Here is a 21,296-nt window from a genome sequence, read left to right on the forward strand (position 1 = left end):
ACTAGATTATTGTAACATGACACTATGTACCCCTACGCGAGGTTTTCCTATTTAGCAAGACATGGAGGAACAACATACGGACGATCGTTGTACCATATCAGTTGAGTCATTAGCCCTTGACTTGTATTACAGACATGAACAACTAGCACTTTAAGTTTTCCATGCACTAAATTACACCACCTCAATCACGGAGAAACAACACACCCATTGGCCCCCCCGAGCTGAGCCTCCGCAAGCATCCAGCGGCAGCACCGTGTGCGATGGCCACGCCCACCGGCTAATATGAGGCAGTAAGAACCGGCGCCGCTGTCAGCCCAGTCAATGAGCGTACGACACTCTGAAGGCAAGGTAAGACCTGGGGAGCTCCCTGCTCCCTGTGCGATGCCCTCTAGAACCCCCTTCCCCCAGACACTTGTGTTATGGGATTTATAGATGCCCCAAATATCGGTTCTCCTAGAACCGCGAACAGCTCATTGACCCGCGGTTTGGCGTATGCGAGCCATGCCCGCTGTTTAAATAGGCCAGTAACGAATGATCCCGCCTAAGTGGCCTTTATGTAGGTAGACATATTACTTCTGAACGCTTATGATATAATCTATATAAAATTAGGCTTCACTTTAATTTTTTGCCCACAGTCATGTGGAGAGACCTTTTCTGTTTATGAATATAGATGCCCCGAGTATCGGCTATTTCAGTCTCTTAAATACGGTGCATGGCGATTGAGCACTTTCAGATTTATGTCGCACTGGGACCCCGCTTGTTGCGACCAGTCCCTCTTTTGTCTCCAAACATGAATGAGAATTCTTAGACCCGGTGTGGATATATACAAGCCCATGACCACCCCACTGTATATCTAGCAACCCCGCATAGGTGGCCCTCGTGGACGGAGAAGCATCACATTGCTTAACGCTCACAAACGTTCCTTTATAGTATAATAGATAACTGCCTACAACCATATGGAACGTTTAAATACTCAGATGGTACACCATGGACCTTGGGGTCCTCACTAGATCTAGAATGTATGGATTGTAAATCGCGCACGAGTTTTGCGAGTCTCGCGCTTACACTTAGTTTCCTCTCTTTACTCTGTCAAGACGCCCACTTTTGGCGATACATTCATCAACTCCTACTCCAAATTGGAATTGGATCTATTGAAAAGAGAATACTGGTAATATTGGCTGGCATAGTTCCGCTTGAGCCTCCCTCCTTTTTAATGCTTTTCTAAAACCCACACATGATCATGACCACTAACCAGGTTACCTCCATTACAGATATGAATGAGCCTGACGGCCACAAACAAAGATCGGGCATCCGCAGCCGACCTTTTGTGTAGGTAATCTGGTCGTTTTTAATTACGCTTTCAGTAGAACCCCTCCCCCTAGACCAATACTGATTCACATTTATGGTTTCAGGTGCTCTACCTACCTGTCCTGAGGAAGACCCCAGAATGAGGACCCACTCACCCTTATAATCAGGGGTCGAAACGTCGACAACCTTTCACACGCTGACATACACCATAGGATTGAAAATCAAATTAATCTTGTCCTATGTGTAATGTTTCTGAAGGGATTTTCAGACAGAACCTAGGCTGTAAAGGTTTTATTGAACAGGATTGAATTGTGTTCCTATCACTATACCTTTACCCCATCCCTCACAGACCCAACCACCCCTATTCCTTTCCAACTTTTCTTGCACCAAGAGCACTATACTATATTGTATATACCAGTGTTCTTCAAAGTGTGGGGCGCGCCCCCCTGGGGGGGCGCGATGCCATCTCAGGGGGGTGGGGGGGGCGCACACTCCATCCTAAACTCTTACTATCATTTCCCACATCACAAGTCCGTTGGGGGGACATGGAGGGGGTTCAGCTGTCATGGAGGTTTAGAAGGGAAATGGATGCGGGACGTCGACGTGCCCATGCTTTTTCTTTTTTTAATTTCAAGGGAAAGTTTGCCTCCCTTCTGGAAAGAGCTAACCCTCCCGGGAATGGGTTAATTGTGAGAGCTGAAACGGTTCAGATGCAGTGGGAGGGAGGGAGTCTCCTCTGCTATGAAACCAAAAGCAAACACACAGACAGTCTACAGAGGACTGTCAGTTACTTTGTTTTTCTGTTTCATGGCAGAAGAGACTCTCTGATTCCCACTGCAGCTGAAATGACTGTCCCCGTTTGTGGAGAGGCCCCAGAGTTTCACATATGCTTATTGGTCTTGGGCTGAATGGGGCGCCACCTGAAAGGATGAGGGGCCCTTGGCAAGTATCCTGCAGGTTTGAAAAACACCCAAACAATTTTAGTCCCAGAGAAAACTTAGCCCTCAGACCAGCAGACCAAAGCTCAGAACATAATTAACATGAAATGGTGGGTGCGTGAGTAAGTGAAGGGATGGGTGGATGGTGGAGTGGATTAGTGAAAGGGTGAATGGATGGATAATCAGAGAAAGGATGGATGGGTGAGTGGGAGGATGGATGAGAGAAAAGGTAAATAAATGCATGTATGGTGGAATGGTGGATGATGTGCGAGCGAATGGGTGGATGGATGAGTGAAATGATGGATGGATTGATAATTGAAAGGGTGGATGGACAGATAAATGAAAGGGTGGATGTAAGGATTGATGGGTGAGTGAAAGGGAGGGTAGATGGACAAAAGGGAGGGTAGATGGACAAAAGGATGGGTCGATGAGTGAAGGAGTGTAAGGGTGAATGAATGAGAGGAAGGATGGATGAGAGAGGATGGATGAGTGATAGGGTCAATAGATGGATTCATGAGTGGATGAGTGGATGGGTGGGTGGGTGTATGGAAGGCTTGATGGTGGCTAAGAGAAAGGGGGATAGAGAAAGGGAGAATGGATGGATGACTAAAAGGGTGGTGAATGGATGGACAAGTGTACGGATGGATAGGGTCAAAGGGTGGATGTAGGGATGGATGTTTGAAATGATGGATTGAAGACTATATGATGGATAGGTTTTCAAATGGTTGAATATGTGTTGCCATGGATGGGCACATAGGTGGAAGGACATGGTGAAATAAATGAATGTTGAAAGACTGAATGATGGATGAAAGAATGATTAAACCTTGTAGCCCCATTATCTTCAGAACAATGACTTTCACATTTATATGAGTCATTGTCTTTATATAATGTGTGTGATTTAAAGCACTTCAACACCCTGACGTACATACTTGGATGAGTAGCACTATAAAAGAAACCAAATACACATGAGGGACGGTCTATGCGAAGATGAGGGGCACCATTGGAGGGTGGTAGCAAGGCTGACTGGCCGCACCGGTAGACGTTCCCAGGGAGACTGGAAAGGTGGGGGGGGGGGGGGTTGTTACTGGGGGTTGACACTGCAAAGTTCCTTCTATATCCAGCATTTTTTAGGCAACAATAAAAGTGGCATCGCTTATATTCAGGTGTAGTTCACCAGGGTCAGGTGACTAATGTACTTGCTGGAAGATCGAGTTTTGAGCTGTGTAATAAGCCTTTGTCATTTAACCACACCCACTCACAAACCTGCAGTTAACTAAACACACTTATTGTGTTGGACATTATTTGCCGGATATGGCCCAGGATATGAGGGTGGCGGTCCATTATGTGGTGTATGAGATTCCAGAAATTTGTCAGGTGGTGGGGGGGCCGACATGTAAAAAATATCCGTTGGGGGGGCTCAACCTACAAAAGTTTGAAGACCTCTGGTATATACTGACACGGTTAAGAAAATGCTTGGATATATACATGAACTTTCTGAATTATAAGAAGCATGTATCAAAGATCTGATGATCAAATTGAATGAATTAGTTCCTTTTTGTTTAAATACAAACTTAACTCTTTGTATGGTCTACTGTTTTAAGTATTGTTAAATGTCTTCACTATATCGACCATTCCTCTAATGTACCTATGTTATGACCCAGGTCGGTTAGTTTTATGGGCTTAACCCCGTTACTGTGAACTGCAGGCGGTTGGCAGGTAGGACAGGAATGTGGAAATATGCATCATGCAAGTCCAAAGCTACAATCCAATCTCTCGGGCCCAGGGCAGATTGGACTAGGGTGAGGCTGAGTATTTTGAATGTCTCCTTTTTCAGGAAGAAACCCAGCTCTAGGATAGGACGAAGGCCTCCGCACTTCTCAGGCACCAGATAGTAGTGCGAATAACAACCACAACCTACGTCTGGTGTTGGCACCCTCTCTGTGGGTCCCTTGGCCAAAAGTCACAACTTCCTGGTCGGATAGGGAAATTCCCCAAATAGTCAGTGGTTGTCAACTAGATATGATGCCTCAGGGCCACTGACTACACAGCTCTGCAAAGTGAGCCAGTCGTATACAGCCCACAGGGCATATCAACCATAGCGGTGACTCTCCCAGCAGCAATTGTTTTGGAGAGTTTGTCTCAGACCTCCACAGACACCATAGGCAGCACTTCCACAACCAAGTCTCAGAGTAATTCGGAGCACCTGTGCTACAGAGTTTCAGAGTGAGTAGGAGTATCGGTCCAAAAGGCACCTGGTGTTCATAGTTTGCAGTGCCAGGTGGGTGGAAGAAAACATCTTCTTTCCCAAGGTTTCCAGCCTCTTGGATTACTTGTCTGGGGGAGTGGTAGGGAATGCACGAAACCCTCTGGAGGCTTGGACCACCAAACACTTCGGGTGGAGTGCTGGATAAAGACACTGGGGCCCACTGGGGCGGGGTGATGGCAGCGGGCAACTGGCCTATTCACAGGAGCTGATGTGCAGGGCTTGGGCCAAGCCCAGAGTAGGATGCTTCATTAAACGGGAGAAGGGGTTCAGATAGGGTGACTCCCTACTGAAGCACCTGTCAAGAGACTGGTTTTGATAGCCACGTAACGGTCCTCCTCACCACTATACTGAATGAGGCTCCCTCCACCATAGCTACGGTAGGAGGAGAGACCAAACCAGTATCTGGGGAGGTGTCCAGATCACTGGCATCTGCCAGATTCTCATACTAGGTGTCCTTGGTGATATCTAGGGGCTGGTATTCATCAGGGTCCAGTGGTCCCATTCAATCATCTCCAGGTCCTAGCCCATAGGAATAGGGTACAGGCTCCAGCCTGGTTGGAATATCTCTAGTCAGCGTAGAACGAAGCACACCGGGTGCAGTTTCAGAGTCAGGACTAGCATGAGGACTGCGCCGTGACTTCAGCAATGGCGCTAGCGTCAGGGATGGTCTAAGTGGCTCTGCCTGCGCTCCTTCAGATCCGTTGAAGGATTCGAGGACTGTGACTGGCATCGGAACATGATAACCGGTATGGGCACCTCCCGACCATGCTTGTCCCGAGGGCATTCTAGGGGGACGGGCCGACCAAATAGAAGGTGTATGGCCTCAAAAATCACTGAGTTGGGCAGGGGTCGCTCCAGCTCCAGGAAACTCAAGCAGAGATGGAGAGGGCCCTGGCAGAGGCTCAACCACAGAGCCAGGCCTCAAATGCCAATGTTGCCTAGTCGGGTGAAATTGATGGGGCGAAGCCCTCTTCAACTTCCTAGTCATCTCAAGTTTGTGGGACTTATCCAAAACCCCAGACTATGGCTCGAATACCTATCCTGGTGTCTTCCTTTTGATCAAGATTGAGACCATCGAGCAGCAAAGAGCTTGAGGGACCACTCCATTAAGCCCTTGTTGTGCATGCCGCCGGAATTTGATGCAGGTATTGACGCACAAGTTACTACTTGTGTAACGATATAACTGTAAGACATTAGTTAGTGATAGATTCCTTACCTTAGAATATCCCCAGGCGTCAGACTGGATCCGGACAGTTTTGCTTAGCAGTACCCCTGCGAGCAAGTAGGTACATCCTGCGGTCCGCGTCCGTCGCTGGCGTCGTATGCCCCGAGATGACATCTCAGAGACTACTTAGGCGCCACCCATGCGAGCTGGCGTCAGTTCTGTACCTGACTTACCCGTGCCAGGAACCCAGAGCCATGCAAGATACTGACCACTGGTGCATTGAAACTAGGGCCCTGAATGGAATAACCTTAACCCTAGTAATCAGTTCGCAGAACAGGGAGGATGGGAGGGGCGGTAGGGAATCTATCACTAACTAATGTCTCTTACAGATATATCGTTACACAAGTAGGATCTTGTGCATCTGAAAGAGACATGTTAATGATAGATTCCTTACCTTAGAATAGATACCCCAGCAATACCACCACCGGTGGTGGGTCTGCAAACAAGATTACACCAGAAAGTCACAGAGAACAGTACGGCCAAAGAAGCAGTCTCTCAGGACATGACTGTCAAGGCAGTAATGATTGGTAAACGTGTGCAGCGAAGCCCATGTAGCTGCCAGACAAATGTCCTGCAAGGGAACACCACGGCCCAAAGCAGTAGTGGCTGCCGTCGCCCTGGTTGAACGGGCATGCAGCCCCACAGGAGGCTCCTTCTTAGCCAACGAGTAACAGGCTGTGATGCAGAGAACGACCCAATGAGAGATGGTCCGTTTGTGCACGGCCCAACCTTTTTTGGTGCCCACGTAGCCAACAAAGAGCTGGTGATCCACCAGGAACTGTTGTGTGCGCTTCAGATAGAACGAGAGAGCACGTTTTGGGTCCAGATGGTGGAGACTCTCTTCCTCTTTTGAGGGATGCGGAGGCGGACAGGGGCAAAGTGATGGTCTGCCCGATGTGAAAGGGTTCAACAACCTTTGGCAAGAAAGAAGAATGGGCCCTTAAAACCACCTTGTCCGGATGAAGAGAAAGGAAAGGAAGTTTAGAAGAAAGAGCCTGGAGCCCACTCACTCTTCTGGCAGAGTTGATAGCTACCAGAAAAGCCGTATTTAGAGTAAATAGACGCAAGGGACAGTTATGAAGGGGCTCAAAGGGAGCTCACATCAGATATGTCAAGACAAGGTTCAAGTCCCACTGAGGCATTATTAATGGCACAGGAGGAAACGTGTGCGTAATGCCTTACAGGAAACGGTTAAAAACCGGGGACTTAAAAAGAGAAGGCTGATCAGGAAGCCGCAGAAAGGCGGAGATGGCAGAAAGGTAACCCTTGATAGTGCCCAGAGCAGAGCCCTGCTGGGCCAAGGAAAGAAGGAACAGAAGAACCTCGGAAAGAGGGGAAGAAAGGAGATCCACAGACTTATCTGTGCACCATGCCACAAACTTGTTCCACCTGCAGGCGTATACAGTTTTTGTGGCGGGACGCCTGGCTGCCAGAATGACATCACAGACTTCATAAGGAAGATCGAAAGCTGCCAACTGTCGCCGGTCAATCTCCAAGCATGGAGATGGAGGCTGGACAGGTTTGGGTGAAGCACCGTCCCCTGCTGCTGCGACAGACGATCTTCCCGAAGAGGCAGTCGGATCGGGTGATAGATCACCGTATTGAGTAGCTCGTGATACCAGTACCTTCGTGCAAAATCCACAGCCACAAGATTAACCTGGACCCGGATGCGCCTGATCTTCAGCACTCTGGGCAGAAGTGATAAAGACGTACAACAGACCACAGCTCCACTTGAGACGAAAAGCGTCACTGAGCGAGTGCCGCCTTGGAAATTCTCTTCGGTGGCGAATAGATCTAACCACAGCTCTCCCTACTGCAGAAAGAGACCTGGCGCCATGTCTGAGTTCAGACGCCATTCGTGATCCATCATGCACCAGCGGCTGAGTTTGTCCGCCCTGGCGTTGGGAGAACCTGCCAGGTGTTGAACCACCAAGGTAATGCCTTGACGTTTCAGCCATGTCCAGAGGTGCAGAGCCTCCTGACATAGGGTCTAGTACCCCACCTCGCCCTGTTTGTTGCAGTATCACATGGCGGTGGTGGTAAGCACCTGCACTACACTTCCCCGGACAGAGGGAAGGAATGCTTTCAGTGCAAACCAGATCGCCCGAAGCTCCAAAATATTGATATGGAGCCGGAACTCCGCCGGAGAGCAGAGGCCTCTGATCTCTGCCTCTCCCAAGTGGCCACCCTATCCCAGGATGGATGCGTCCGTCACCACTGTGTGCTCCGTTTGGGGAAGGAAGAGGGATCTGCCATTGACCCAATCGTAATTCGTGAGCCACCACTGCAAGTGCCGTGCAGTGCCCTCCAAGATCTAAAGATGAGCAGACAGGTTGCCCTGATGCTGCTCCCCCTGGAACTTGCCCGCATATGCCATCTGGCATGTTGTGCCTGCAGGTGCAGGAGGCCATCAGGAGTCGGAGGGTCATCCCGACTGAATTCTGGAGTAGAGGCTGAAAGACCCGAATCATAGCCTGAATATCCCGGACTCGCTACTCGGGAGGACAGACCCGAGACCACGTTGAATCCAGAACCGCTCCGATGAAGGGGAGCTTCTAAGAGGGACTCCGGTGCGACTTCGGCACATTGATGGAAAACCCCAGCAAGTTCAGGAGGTCGGTCGTAGTCTGAAGGTGGGTGACTGCTGCCTGAGGCGATCCCGCCTTCAACAGCCAGTCGTCGAGGTAGGGGATAGACTGACACCCCTGGCCTACGCACATGAGCTGCGACCACCGCCATCACTTTCGTGAACACCCGAGGGGAACTGCTAAGGCCGGAGGGGAGAACAGCAAACTGAAAATGGTCCTGGCCTACTGTGAACCGCAGGTAACGCTGGTGGACCGGCAGGACGGGAATGTGAAAATATGCGTCCTGCAAGTCCAACACTGCCATCCAGTCTCCAGGGTCGAGGGCAGTCAAGAGCGGAGCCAGAATCAATATCCTGAACTCCTTCAGGAAGAAGCGATTGACATCCCTAAGGTCCAAGATGGGGCACAAGCTCTTTTTGTCCTTCTTGGGGACAATAAATAGTGGGAATAACAACCACAATCTACTTCCGGCCCAGGTACCCGCCCGATGGCCCCCTTGGCTAAGAGGACCGTGACTTCCTGTTGGAGAAGCGCAAAATGATCCACTGACATGCGGCAGAACTGAGGTGGCAGGTAGACTCGAAGGGGAGGGAGTAGCCCCTCCCGATGAGCTAGAACACCTACTTGTCGGAAGTGACAGAATGCCAATGGGGAAGGTGATGGCGAATCCTGCCACCCACTGGTGTGGGATGCGACCCGAAGCTCAGACTAGGAAGGTTTTGAGGTAGACGTCGCGGGGCGGAGGTGGACTGAACCTTGTGCGGGAGTCGCCGACGGGACTGGGTAAGGCAGGTAGGTCGCAGGACTCCCAGGCTCCAAAGGAGCCGCAGGGGCAGAGCCCCAGTCCCCCTCGTCCCCATCCGGGGACCGACAGGGGGACGTCCGAGAGTGAAAATGCTTCTTTTTGTGCCATCTCTTACCCGAATCCGAAGGGGAAGAGGAGCGGTGGTGACGGGGCCGCGACCAGTCCCAGGAACGACCCCTGGATCTGGAATAGCGCGAGCGAGTGCCAAACTTCAAACAACTTCCGGCGCCGCTCACGCAGGGCCTTCGGGGCCGTAGCCCGACAGTTCAGACAGGACCGGGAGTCATGGGCGCTCCAGGCAGTAGAGACCATCAACATGAGGGTCCGCCACTGACATATTTTGAAGGCATGTCCCGCAAGACTTAAAACCAGGCATCCCTACCAGCACCAGAGAAACCAACACAAGACAAAAGTCTCAAAAAGATAGTAAAAAAATGACTAGGGTACTTGCTTTAGCCGGATCTGCACATACTGACGCGGAAAAAGAAAGAACGGACGCCAGCGTGTATGGGTGGCGCCTAAGTAGTCTCCGTGATGTCATCTCGGTGCATACGACGCCAGCGACGGACGGGGAGCCACAGGACGCCATCTACTGACGCACAAGGGTACTGCTAAGCAAAACTTTCCAGGTCCAGTCTGACGCTTAGGTATATTCGAAGGTAAGGAATCTATCACTAACGTGTCTCTTTCAGATACAGAGGTTGCCCTCCAGGAACCAGAGACAGACTAGGTGTGGGTCTGTCACTGACATCTGCTGATGACAGGTGCCACAGGGCTTGAATCAGCCTTACTTGTGGACATATCTGCCACACCAGGGGACAAAGTCTCAAAACTCTTCGACAAAAAGGTGGAGAAAAGGTCAGTTAAAAAGCCTAAGGTAGCTCTTCTCCGGAGCTGTGCTGACTGGCCCGCAAAGAAGATGCCTGAGGTCACCATGCTGGGGTGGCACCTATGAATGAATGAATATAAAACTTGTAAAGGGCTAACTTTCCCCAAGGGCGTCAAGGCGCTAACCGCAGAAGACACATGCAGGCAACAGAGGCACCCCTAAACCATCGTCTGAGTAAACAGCCAGGTTTTTAACACCTTTCGAAAAAAAAATTGTGAGCATTGTCCAGCAATTTCGTCAGGAAGAGAGTTCCACAATTTAGTAGCGGTCGTTGAGAAGGATCTCCAGCCCCATCTCAGCAGTATGAAACTGGGCACCGAAAAAAGATGCTTACTTGCAGACCTAAGGTTCCTAGTAGGGACATAATGATGAAATAATGCTTTAATGCCGTCCGGGCCCCGGCCATAGTAGGCATTATGAGTAAGGCAGAGGGCTTTAAGCGTGACCCTGCAATCGATTGGAAGCCAGTGCAGAGACCGAAGGGAGGATGAGACTGAATGATGTTTGGGCACATCAGTCACCAGCCTAACTGCAGCGTTTTGCACCAACTGTAGACGCCGCAGCTGTCCCTTATTAATGCCCAAATAAAGGGCAATAATCTAGTCTGGATAGTATTAAAGCAACAACAACTTGTTTGCGGGCAGAGAGTGAAAGACACTGTGCGATATTCTTTATGATCCTTATGAGCCTGAAACAGGTAGCCACCGTCCTACTGATCTGTAAATTGAGGGACAAAGCATTGTCCAACAGGACTCCCAGGTTCCTACCATGGGAGACAGGGCCAGGCAAGTGCCCAAAGATTCGGTCCACCACTCTCCGGACCAGATGTTCGCCTTGTCCCCAAAAATAAGAACTTCCGCCTTCTCGCCATTCAATGTAAGATTTTGACCATCCATCATGATACTGCTTGCATACAATTTTTAAAATTGCAGGCAGCGTGAGCTGCGTTTCATCGGCATATGATAACACTTCCAGACCAAAGGATTTTACCACCTTTGCTAGCGGGGCAACGTATATATTAAACAATGTAGGGCTCAAGGAAGAGCCCTGGGGCACACCGCATTGAAGGGGGGTTGTGTCAGAGTAGAAATTGCCCAGTTTCACTGTTTGGGTCCGCTCACTAAGAAAGGAGGCAAGAAGACTTCGAGCCGAGCCTCCGGCCCCTATCTCCCTGAGGCGATCCACAAGCCTCAGTGGAGAAAGGCTATCAAAAGCTGCGGTGAGGTCAAGTAGAATCAGCAGAGTAGTATGGCCTGCATCCGCCTGTGTGCGAATGTTATAAAGCTCCGTGGTGAGCGCAGTCTCGGTGCTATGACCATTTCTGAAGCCATGTTGAGACCCATCAAGGATTTGGTGGTCCTTCAAATAGGCACTCAGATGGAAGTTTAGGTGGGATTCTAAGATTTTTGCTGGAACCGGCAGGAGAGAGAAAGGTCGATAATTCTTCAATTCCAGCAGGTCCAACAATGGCTTTTTTAAGAGTGGCCTAACTACTGCCGCCTTCCAGGCCAGGGGATATTGCCCCTCCGATATAGCCAAATTAAGCACAGTGGTGAGATGCGGTAAGATGGCACCTTTGGCACTATTTAGAACTTTCAAGGGACAAGAGTCCATTGGTGAGCCAGACTGGATTCCTTCTAATAAATGGTCTGTACTCTCAAGAGACAGACTCGGGAAGGAGAGTAAGCTGGGGATCATGTTATTTCTGGACCTTTCCCCGAAGTCACTTTCATATTGAGAATCTGAGTCCTAGTCAAGGTTTTGGGCTTCCAGTTGAGTGTATATGTCTTTGATCTTAGTGCGAAAGAAAGCGGAGAGCGTGTCACAGAGTTCCTGTGACACCTCCCAAGGGTCGGTAATTGTAGTAGTAATCAGGGAATTTACAATATTAAAAAGCTCTTTGGAAGATTTAATAGGCTCTGAGACTTTAACAAAGAACCTTCCCTTTTCCTCCAAAATGGCCGCCTTATACACCTTCAGACATTGTTTAAGCAGGTCTCTGCCCAACGATGTAAGCTCAGTGCGCCATAATCTTTCCTGCCTCCTACACTCCTGTCTCAGCTTGCGCAGTCTAGCAGAAAACAATGGAGAGGAGGGTCTTTTCCTTGCTGAGTAATGAGTTTTTAAGGGGGCTAAAGTATCCAGCACTTCTACTAGCTTTTTGGATAGCTCAGTTGCCGCTAAGTTAGCACTTAGGTGACCCCGAATATGAAAATTTACCAAGGCGGTTGCAACATCCTCATTACTAATCAACTTCAGATTCCGTTTTTCAAACGTTTTCTTGTTTTCGGGTTGCTTGTTCCCCGACGCTGAAACTCTCAAACTAAAAGGAATGGCAAAGTGTACTGACCAAGCTAACGGAAGGGGCTCTCCTACCCTAATACGGTAATCAATGGAAAAAAATCCCGTCCAGTGTGTGGCCCACAGTATGGGAAGGGAGGGTGACCAGTTGAGAAAAGCCATAGCCATTCATATTTTCCAAAATGGATTTGGTATCATGATTTGCAAAATTCTCCAAGTGAAAATTAAAATCACCAAGAAGTGTGAAACTAGTTCTTTCTAAATAGGGCTCCAAAAGCTCACAGAAATCCTGAGTAAAGGATGCCCTAGATCCAGGTTGCCGGCAGCAGAGCACTCCAGAGAAACTTTCGGTGGGATGGGCGTTAATAGAGAAATATAGGGCCTGATATTGATCGGCCGGTGATGTGAGCAGTTACGAGCGACAGGTAAAATTATCCCTGCACAGCCAGCGGCGCGTCCGCTGCTTGCGTCTGCTGCACGGCAGGCAGGGCATGGGCTTTTTATAGTTTTCACGCACTAAAGCGCTAACCCAGCTGTCTCCGCCCCACGCCAGCCGGCCGAGGAGCAATGGAGCCTCCTGCACCCTCCACAGCAAATGGTAACATCTGCGGTGGAACAGGGAGCGAGGCGGGTCTTCTAGCAACATGGATACTGCTCCCAGTTGCGTGATAACCGAGTCAAACAATTTATGTGCAGGGGAAAAGGAAATTTAAAATCACAGAATCGGAGCAGCATACAGTAATTTAAAAAATCAAGTTTATCAACAGAGATCCCCCCCAACGAGGCGAATCAAAGTGCACTAACGTGTCTGCCTGCAACCTATATAGGCACCACGCACGTCACTCCAGTCGTGGATGCCAATGTCACACAGGGCCAAACGACACCGCCAACCAGCGCGCAGGGGTACTGCTCACAAAAGCTTTCCGGATCCAGTCGGACGTCTGGGGATAATTCGAAGGTAGGGAATCTGCAATTAGAAGTCTCAATCAGATATACTGAACAGATAGGAAACAAGACAGTTATAGAATTAGTACCTCAAGTAGAAGAAATCCGTGAGATAGAAAAACAATTACAATGGTTCGGTAGTTGTTTTAGGTTCACTCATGGAAATTGGTGACAACCAACTTCGTCTCTCTTTGGTGCACTGGAGTGCCTTTGTACCTTCACCAGTAGGCTCAGCTCACACCCTCTTTTTCCCTTTTCACTAGCTAAGGTAGCAGCAGTGGTTACGTTATTCAGCTGAAACGAAAGCACAAGTTACTACTTGTGTAACAATATATCTGTAAGAGAGATTAGTTACCTCATAAATATTCCCCAGGCGTTAGACTGGATCCGGAAAGTTTTTGCTTAGCAGTACCCCTGCGCGTCGGTAGGTGGCGTCATGCAGCTCCGCGTCCGTCACTGGCGCCGTGAGCACCGAGATGACGTCATGGAGACTACTTAGGCACCACCCATGCGCGCTGACGTCCGTTCTGTACACGACTTTCGCGCCGAAACGCAGAGCCAAGCAAGATACTGACCATTGGTGTATAAAACTAGGGCTCTAACAGGGAATGACATTAACCCTAGTAATCAGTTCGCAGAATGGGGAGGATGGGTGGGCCGGTAAGGAATCTATCACTAACTAATGTCTCTTACAGATATATTGCTACACAAGTAGTAACTTGGGCATCTGAAAGAGACACGTTCGTGATCGATTCCTTACCTTAGAATAGATACCCCAGCAATACCAACCCCGCTGGTGAGTATGTGAACGAGATTACACGAAAAACTCACGGAGTACAGATCGGTCATAGAAGCAGTCTCTCCGGACCCGACTCTCAAAGCAGTAGTGCTTTGTAAACCTGTGCAGCGAGGCCCACATAGCTGCCTGACAAATGTCCAGTGAGGGAACGCCTTGTCCCAAGGCAGTAGTGGCTGCAGTTGCCCTGGTCGAATGGGCACGCAGCCCCACACGAGGCTCCTTCTTGGCCAAGGAGTAACATGCTTTGATGCACAAACCAACCCACCGGGAAATGGTCAGTTAGTGCACAGCCCGACTTTTTTTGGCACCCACATAGCCAACAAAGAGTTGATCAACCACCCGGAACTGTTGTGTACGCTGCAGATAGAAAGCGAGCGCACGTTTTGAGTCCAGATGGTGGAGCCTCTCATCTTCCCTGGTAGGATGTGGAGGCAGAAAGACGGTGGACAAAGTGATGGTTTGCCCGATGTGGAAGGGCGCGACAACCTTTGGCAAGAAAGAAGGACGGGTACTCAAAACGACCTTGTCCGGATGAACAGAAAGGAAAGGAAGTTTAGAAGAAAGAGCCTGGAGCTCGCTCACTCTTCTGGTAGAGGTGATAACTACCAGGAAAGCAGTCTATAGAGTAAGAAGACGTAAAGGACATTCATGAAGAGGCTCAAAGGCAGCAAACATCAGAAAAGTCAAGACAGGATTTAAGTACCATTGAGGCATTATGAAAGGCACCGGAGGAAACGTGTGTGTAATGCCTTTGAGAAAGAGGTTAACAACCGTGGACTTAAAAAGAGAAGGCTGATTAGGAAGCCTCAGGAAGGCAGAAACGGCAGAAGGATAACCCTTGATAGTGCCCAGAGCAGAGCCCTGCCAAAGATAGAAGAAACAGAAGAACATCAGAAAGAGGGGCCGAAAGGGGATCCACAGCCTTTGCTGTGCACCACACCACAAATCTGTTCCATCGGCAGGCGTATACAGTTTAAGTGGAGGCACGCCTCGCTGCCAGAATGACATTACAAACCTCGGTAAAAGGTCGAAAGCTGTCAACTGTCGCCACTCAATCTCCACGCATGGAGGTGGAGACTGGACAGGTTTGGGTGGAGGATCGCTGTGACAGAAAGCCTCCAGAAGAGGCAGACAAATCGGGGGATCGAAGCTCATACTGAGTAGCTTGGGATACCATACTCTTCAAGCCCAGTCCTGGGCCACAAGAATAACTTGGGTCCGGTCGCGCCTGATCTATTTCAGCACTCTGTGCAGAAGTGGTATAGGCGGAAAAGCGTACAGTAGACCAAACCTCCATTGGAGACGAAAAGCTTCTCTGTGCGAGTGCCCCCTTGGAAAATTCCAACACCCGAACTGATGACATTGAGCGTTTTCTTTGGTGGCGAACCGATCTAACCAAGGCTCTCCCACTGCAGAAAGAGTCCTTGCACCACGTCCGAGTTCAGATGCCATTCGTGATCCATCATGCACAGGCGGCTGAGTTTGTCCGCCCTGGAGTTCAGAGAGCCTGCCAGGTGTTGAACCACCAAGGTAATGCCTTGATGTTCCAGCCATGTCCAGATGTGCAGAGCCTCCTGACAGAGTCGAGGACCCCACCCCGCCCTGTTTGTTGCAATACCACATGGCAGTGGTGTTGTCCGTGAACACCTGCACTACACTTCGCCGGACAGAGGGAGGGAATGCCTTCAGTGCAAGTCGGATCGCCCGCAGCTCCAGAAGGTTGATATGGAGCCGGGACTCAGCCGGAGACCAGAGGCCTCTGATCACCACCTCTCCAAAGTGGCCTCCCCATCCAGGAGGGACGCATCCGTCACTACTGTGTGCTCCGGTTGGGGAAGGGAGAGGGATCTGCCATTGACCCAATCGCGATTCGCGAGCCACCACTGCAAGTGTCGTGCAGTGCCCTCGGAGATCTGGACATGATCGGACAGGTTGCCCTGATGTTGCGCACACTGGAACTTCAGGTCCCACTGCAGAGCGCGCATATGCCATCTGGCATTTTGCACTAGGAGGTGCAGGAGGCCATCAGGCCCAGGAGCCGGAGGGTCATCCTGACTGACACCCGGAATAGAGGCTGAAAGATCGGAATCATAGCCTGAATATCCTGGACTGACTGCTCGGGAGGATAAACCCGAAACCGCGTTGAATCCAGAACTGCTCCGATGAAGGGGGGCATCTGAGAGGGACTCAGGTGCGACTTTGGCACATTGATGGAGAACCCCAGCAAATGCAGGAGGTAGGCCGTAGTCTGAAGATGGTCTACGACTGCCTGGGGCGAGCCCGCCTTCAACAGCCAGTCATTGAGGTAGGGGAAAACTGATACCCCTGACCAGCGCAAACGAGCTGCGACCACCGCCATCACTTTCGTGAACACCTAAGGGGCGCTCGTAAGGCCGAAGGGGAACACAGTAAACTGAAAATGCTCCTGGCCTACCGTGAACTGCAGGTATCGCCGGTGGGCCAGCAGGACCAACACTACCATCCAGTCGCCAGGGTCGAGGGCAGTCAACACTGAGCCAGAGTCACCATCTTGATTTGCTTCTTCCGGAGAAAGCGATTGACTCTCCGGAGGTCCAAGATAGGACGCAGACCTCCGTTTCCCTTCTTGGAAACCAGAAAGTAGAGGGAATAACAACCACTTCCTACTTCTGGCCCATGAACGCACTTGATGGCCCCCTTGGCCAAGAGGGTCGTGACTTCCTGCCGGATAAGGGCCAAGTGTTCCACCGACATGCAGTGGTACTAAGGTGGCTTGGCTGGAGGGGTGGACTGCAAGGGAAGGGAGTAACCTTGGCAGATTATCTGCAGCACCCACTTGTCCGATGTAATTTCGTGGCAGTGGCGGATCATGCCACTCACCGGCGTCGGGTGGTCTCTGAAGCTCAGATTAGAAAGGCTTAGAGGTGGAAGCAGCGGGGGTGGAAGTGGACTGACCCACGCGCTGGTTACCAGACCCACCTCTGCAGAATCCACGGCAGCGCTGAGGCTGGTTCTGCACAGGCTTGCTAGAAAAGCGTCTCTGGGTGCCCCTGCCCTGGCCACGAAAGGTACGAAACCCAGGCGTGGCAGGGCTCTTTGTGGAAAGACCCAAGGAACTGGCCGTGGCCCGAGAGATTTTAAAACGCTCCTGGGCATTGTCGGCCTTATCGCCAAAGAGGTGGGTGCCATCAAAGGGCATGTTCATGAGCTAGCTCTGGACATCGGGTGAGAATCCAGTGGAACACAACCAGGCATGGTGCTGTAACGCCACAGTCCTGGAAATCGCCCTGCCCAACGAATCAGCAGTGTCCAAACCACACCTGATGGCAAACTTCACCGCATCCTTGCCCTCCGCAATCACTTGGAAAAGGACAGCCTGGACCTCCTCAGAACACTGAGGCAAGACCTCAGCTTCCGAATCCCACACTGCGTGGGAGTAACGGCCCAATGAGCAGGCGGTGTTAACCGAACGCAACCACTAGCTGGCTGAGGAGAACAACCTCTTGCCAAATTGGTCTAGCCTTTTAGAGTCCTTATCCAGCGGAGCCGCGGGAAAGGCACTCTGCAACGTCGAGGCCTGAATGACCAGGCTCTCAGGCGTGGGGTGAGTGTTCAAGAAGGTGGGGTCACAAGGCGCCGGGCGATGACGCCTGGCGATGTTTTTATCCACCTGCACCCCCAAGGCAGTTCGCAACCAAGTAACCAAGAGGTCAAGATGGAGAGCCTCGGCAGCCCGGCGCAGCACCACGGTATAGGAAGCGCCCTCCTCCACCACAAAAACCTTGGTAGGGAATATGTATGTCCAGGCTTTAATAAATCTCAACACAACAGTTGATTTCAGTAATGATGGTTGGTCTGGCAAACAGAAAGGCTGACAGGGCTGAGAAAGGACCTTTAATAGTGCCCACTGCAAGACCTTGCTGGGCTAAACAGACAATGAACAGGAAAACATCAAACAGTTTGGTTTGTAAAGGGCCTATCTTCCAACTCCTAAACAGGCCACAAATGTCACTTAGACCCCAGTGTAAAATGACTTTGTGAAAAGCTACATCAGCGCTGGGACGCTCCCGGGCAGCCATGCGCTATACAAGTCCCAAATTCATTCATTCATTATGGCAAGGAGGACATCCACAAGGCAGATCAATTGCACAGCTCAATCTCCACACACAGTGGTGTAGATTGGGCAGGTTCAGGTGAAGGACCATGCCCTGCTTCTGTAACAGAATATACTCCTTAAGTGGGAGCCTGATCAGCTAGATGCTCATGACCAGAAGTTCTGGATACCACACTCTCCTGGATCAATCTTGAGCCACTATGATGACTTGGGCCCTGTTCATTATCTATTTCAGATTTCAGGGCAGGAGAGGTAGGAATAGGAAGGCATACAGGAGTTCTATGTCCCATTCCAGGTGGAATGAATCTCCCAGTGAGTGTCTTTGTGGGAACTTTAAAGTGTAAAATCTCAGACACTGCGCGTTCTATGGTGGTGATCAGATCTAGCCAGCTTCTATCCGTTGTCGGAAAATACCCTGTACCATCTTGTGATGCAGACTCCATACGCAATCCGCAAGACAACGCTGGCTGAGCTTGTCCGCCCTTAGATTCAAGTACCTTGCCAAGTGGTTCACAATTAGGGAGCTACACTAACACCCCAGCTAACTCAAGAAGCATAGAATCTATAGGACACAGACCTCCATTTCGCACTTTTCAGTACCACATGGCACTAGTGTCGTCAGTGAGAATTTGCCCAAGCCTCCCATTAATGTACGGCAGGAAGGCCTTCAACGCCAGTTGAGTCTCGCGCAACTGAAATGGAGCTGGGTTTCTGCCAGACATCGGAGTCCTCTAATCTCCACCTCTCCCGATGGAATCCCAAACCCAGCAGTTAGACATCAGTCATCACAGTCAGAAATGGGTGTGGAATGGATATAGCCTAAAGCAGGTCCAATTGCATTCACAGAGCCACCTCAGAAAATTGTGAGCAGTCTCTTCAGAAACCTAGATAGTATCCGTCAGATTTCGTGATTGCTGGGCCCACTTGAATTTCAAGTTCCACTGCACAGCCCACATGAGCCACCTGGCATAGACAACAAGGGAGAAGCAGGTGGCTAAGATCTAGAAGCCTCAGGTCTGTTCTCACCGATATCCTGGAGTGAGCCTGCTACAAGATGACCATAGCAAAGATATAGCCCTTAAACCACACTGTGTCCAGGATAGTCCCAAAGAACGACAACCTCTGCAAAGTTGTCAGATTGAACTTTGATTTATTGAGAGTGAACCCCAACGATGTTAAGTGGTTCACCATCTGCTTGAGGAGCTCTATGACTGACTGTGGTGCACCCACCTTCAATAGTCAGTAGTCGAAGTAGCGGAAGGCTGATATTCCCAACCTCCTAACGCGTTTCGGGACAATCACAAAACTCCTGTAGGCACTGGTAAGGCCAAAGGAGAGCACAGCAACCTAGAAATGCTCCTGGCCAACCTTGAATAGCAGGCAACGCCTTTGGGACTGCAGAATGGGTAGACAAAATTACAGGTCCAGCAGGGGCAATGACACCCTCCAGTCTCCTACGTCCAGAGTCTCCATGATCTGGGCCAATGCAAACATCTTAAATTTGTCCATCTAAAGGAAGACATTCACAAGTCAATTTAGGCTTACGGCCTCTGTCCTTTTTCGGCCGCCCGCCATAGAGCGCGAGGACGCGCTGTGCTCCTTTCATGTCTCCCTGGAACTGGACAAGTGAGTCTGGGTTAGTTTTCCTTTTTGAAGCGCAAGGTCGCACTACTGCTGTTTCTTTTGTGATTACTGCTAACGACGAGCGGCGCGTGTTTAAACCTTTCTTTTTTTTATTATTCTTTTTTTTTATGCACGGAGTCGTGAAACAAAGCAGATACTTAGTTGCCGCTTGCTTCCGCCCGCGCTGACTGCACTATCTGTGTGTTCTAGACTGAGAAATAGAGCATGGTTGTAAACTGACCTCTTGTGGACAATCCATCATGTACAAGTGATACTGGAGTCCTTCTTTAGCCTCACTAACTTGCACTCTTATATCTGCTGATGGGAGCTTGCCATTGCGTTTCCGTTTTTGCAATTGAGATTGACTGTTGTCAGATGTATGCCTGTAAACTATTTTGTTGGACTTCACGCTCACAGTCTGGAGTACTGCTTCTCCCCTCATCCTCTTATCCTTTAGGAAGAGACTGCATTTACGTGGGATACATTTAATTGAGTAAAGGGAGTATGTGAAAGTAAACAACCTATGCTCTCTAAATTATAGTGATCATCTACACCCTCCCCTGGGGAGGAGAGTCTCCTTTAACAATCTCATTCTTTCTCTTGTTGTGTATTCTTTTCTACTCTGCAGGGTTGCTCTACACTTCCTCCAGATCCGCCCCATCATCCTGCAGGTCTTGTTGAAGATCCTCATGGTGGTCCTACGTCGTCTCTTCGCTCCCTGGGGGTACTAGTCTATCCTTCGGTGAGCCTTACGTGGCAAGAGGCAGCTGTACCTTAAGGGAGAGGAAAGGCTCACTCTTCGCTCCTGAGGGTATTGGTTCTTCCGCCTAGGGACCTGTTGCCAGACAATAACCACGCTGAACAATCTGTCAGAGGATATATTAGATCCAGCACACTACAGGAGGGGTATGTGCTGCTAGCGAAAACCAAAGCAGCTTAGAGGTGCCTGCCACAAGGGAGGAGGACTTTAGGGACTCGTAACCCTGATGACCCTCATCTTAAAACATTCAATGGACTGAGGCAATTGCTGCAACGGTCGTGGAGATTAAGGTGGTCTGTATACCAGTGTCCTGAAGTAGCCCCTGAATTTCCTAAACTGATGCAGGAATTGCTTGGAAGGAGTAAAGTATTCTAGGTGGCATTCCACGGCTTGCTCCCAGGCAGGGCAGTATCAGCTTTTTTCACCAAACAGGCCTGAAGCAGCTAAAGGGCATATTCAGGAGCAAGGCTTGAACATCTCCAGAAAACTTTGTGGAACGCATCCGCACCTTGTGGCAAATCACAATGCTGTGCTAAAAATAAAATACTGCAACTGTAACCATTTCTCTACACACGAATTATATTTAGGGATTTCCATATTCATGTACCCATAAACACAGCTATTCTTTTTTTATTTTTTAAAGACTACTGTATGTAGAAATATTGGTTTATACAAATGCTGTGCTCTAAATAAGGTTTGTATAAATATTGTTCCACTGATTGTAGATTTTCCATTATTAATTCCAATAGGACAATA

General features: G+C 49.8%; 1 protein-coding gene across 1 annotated transcript in view; it reads right to left on the reverse strand.

The window, feature by feature from the left end:
* TMEM161B (transmembrane protein 161B) overlaps positions 1 to 21,296 on the reverse strand; it is a 341,202-nt gene that overhangs the window by 168,982 nt on the left and 150,924 nt on the right. The gene's annotated exons all lie outside the window — the stretch shown is intronic.

Source organism: Lissotriton vulgaris, chromosome 3_1, assembly GCF_964263255.1.
Source record: "Lissotriton vulgaris chromosome 3_1, aLisVul1.2, whole genome shotgun sequence".
NCBI classification, from domain to species: domain Eukaryota; kingdom Metazoa; phylum Chordata; class Amphibia; order Caudata; family Salamandridae; genus Lissotriton; species Lissotriton vulgaris.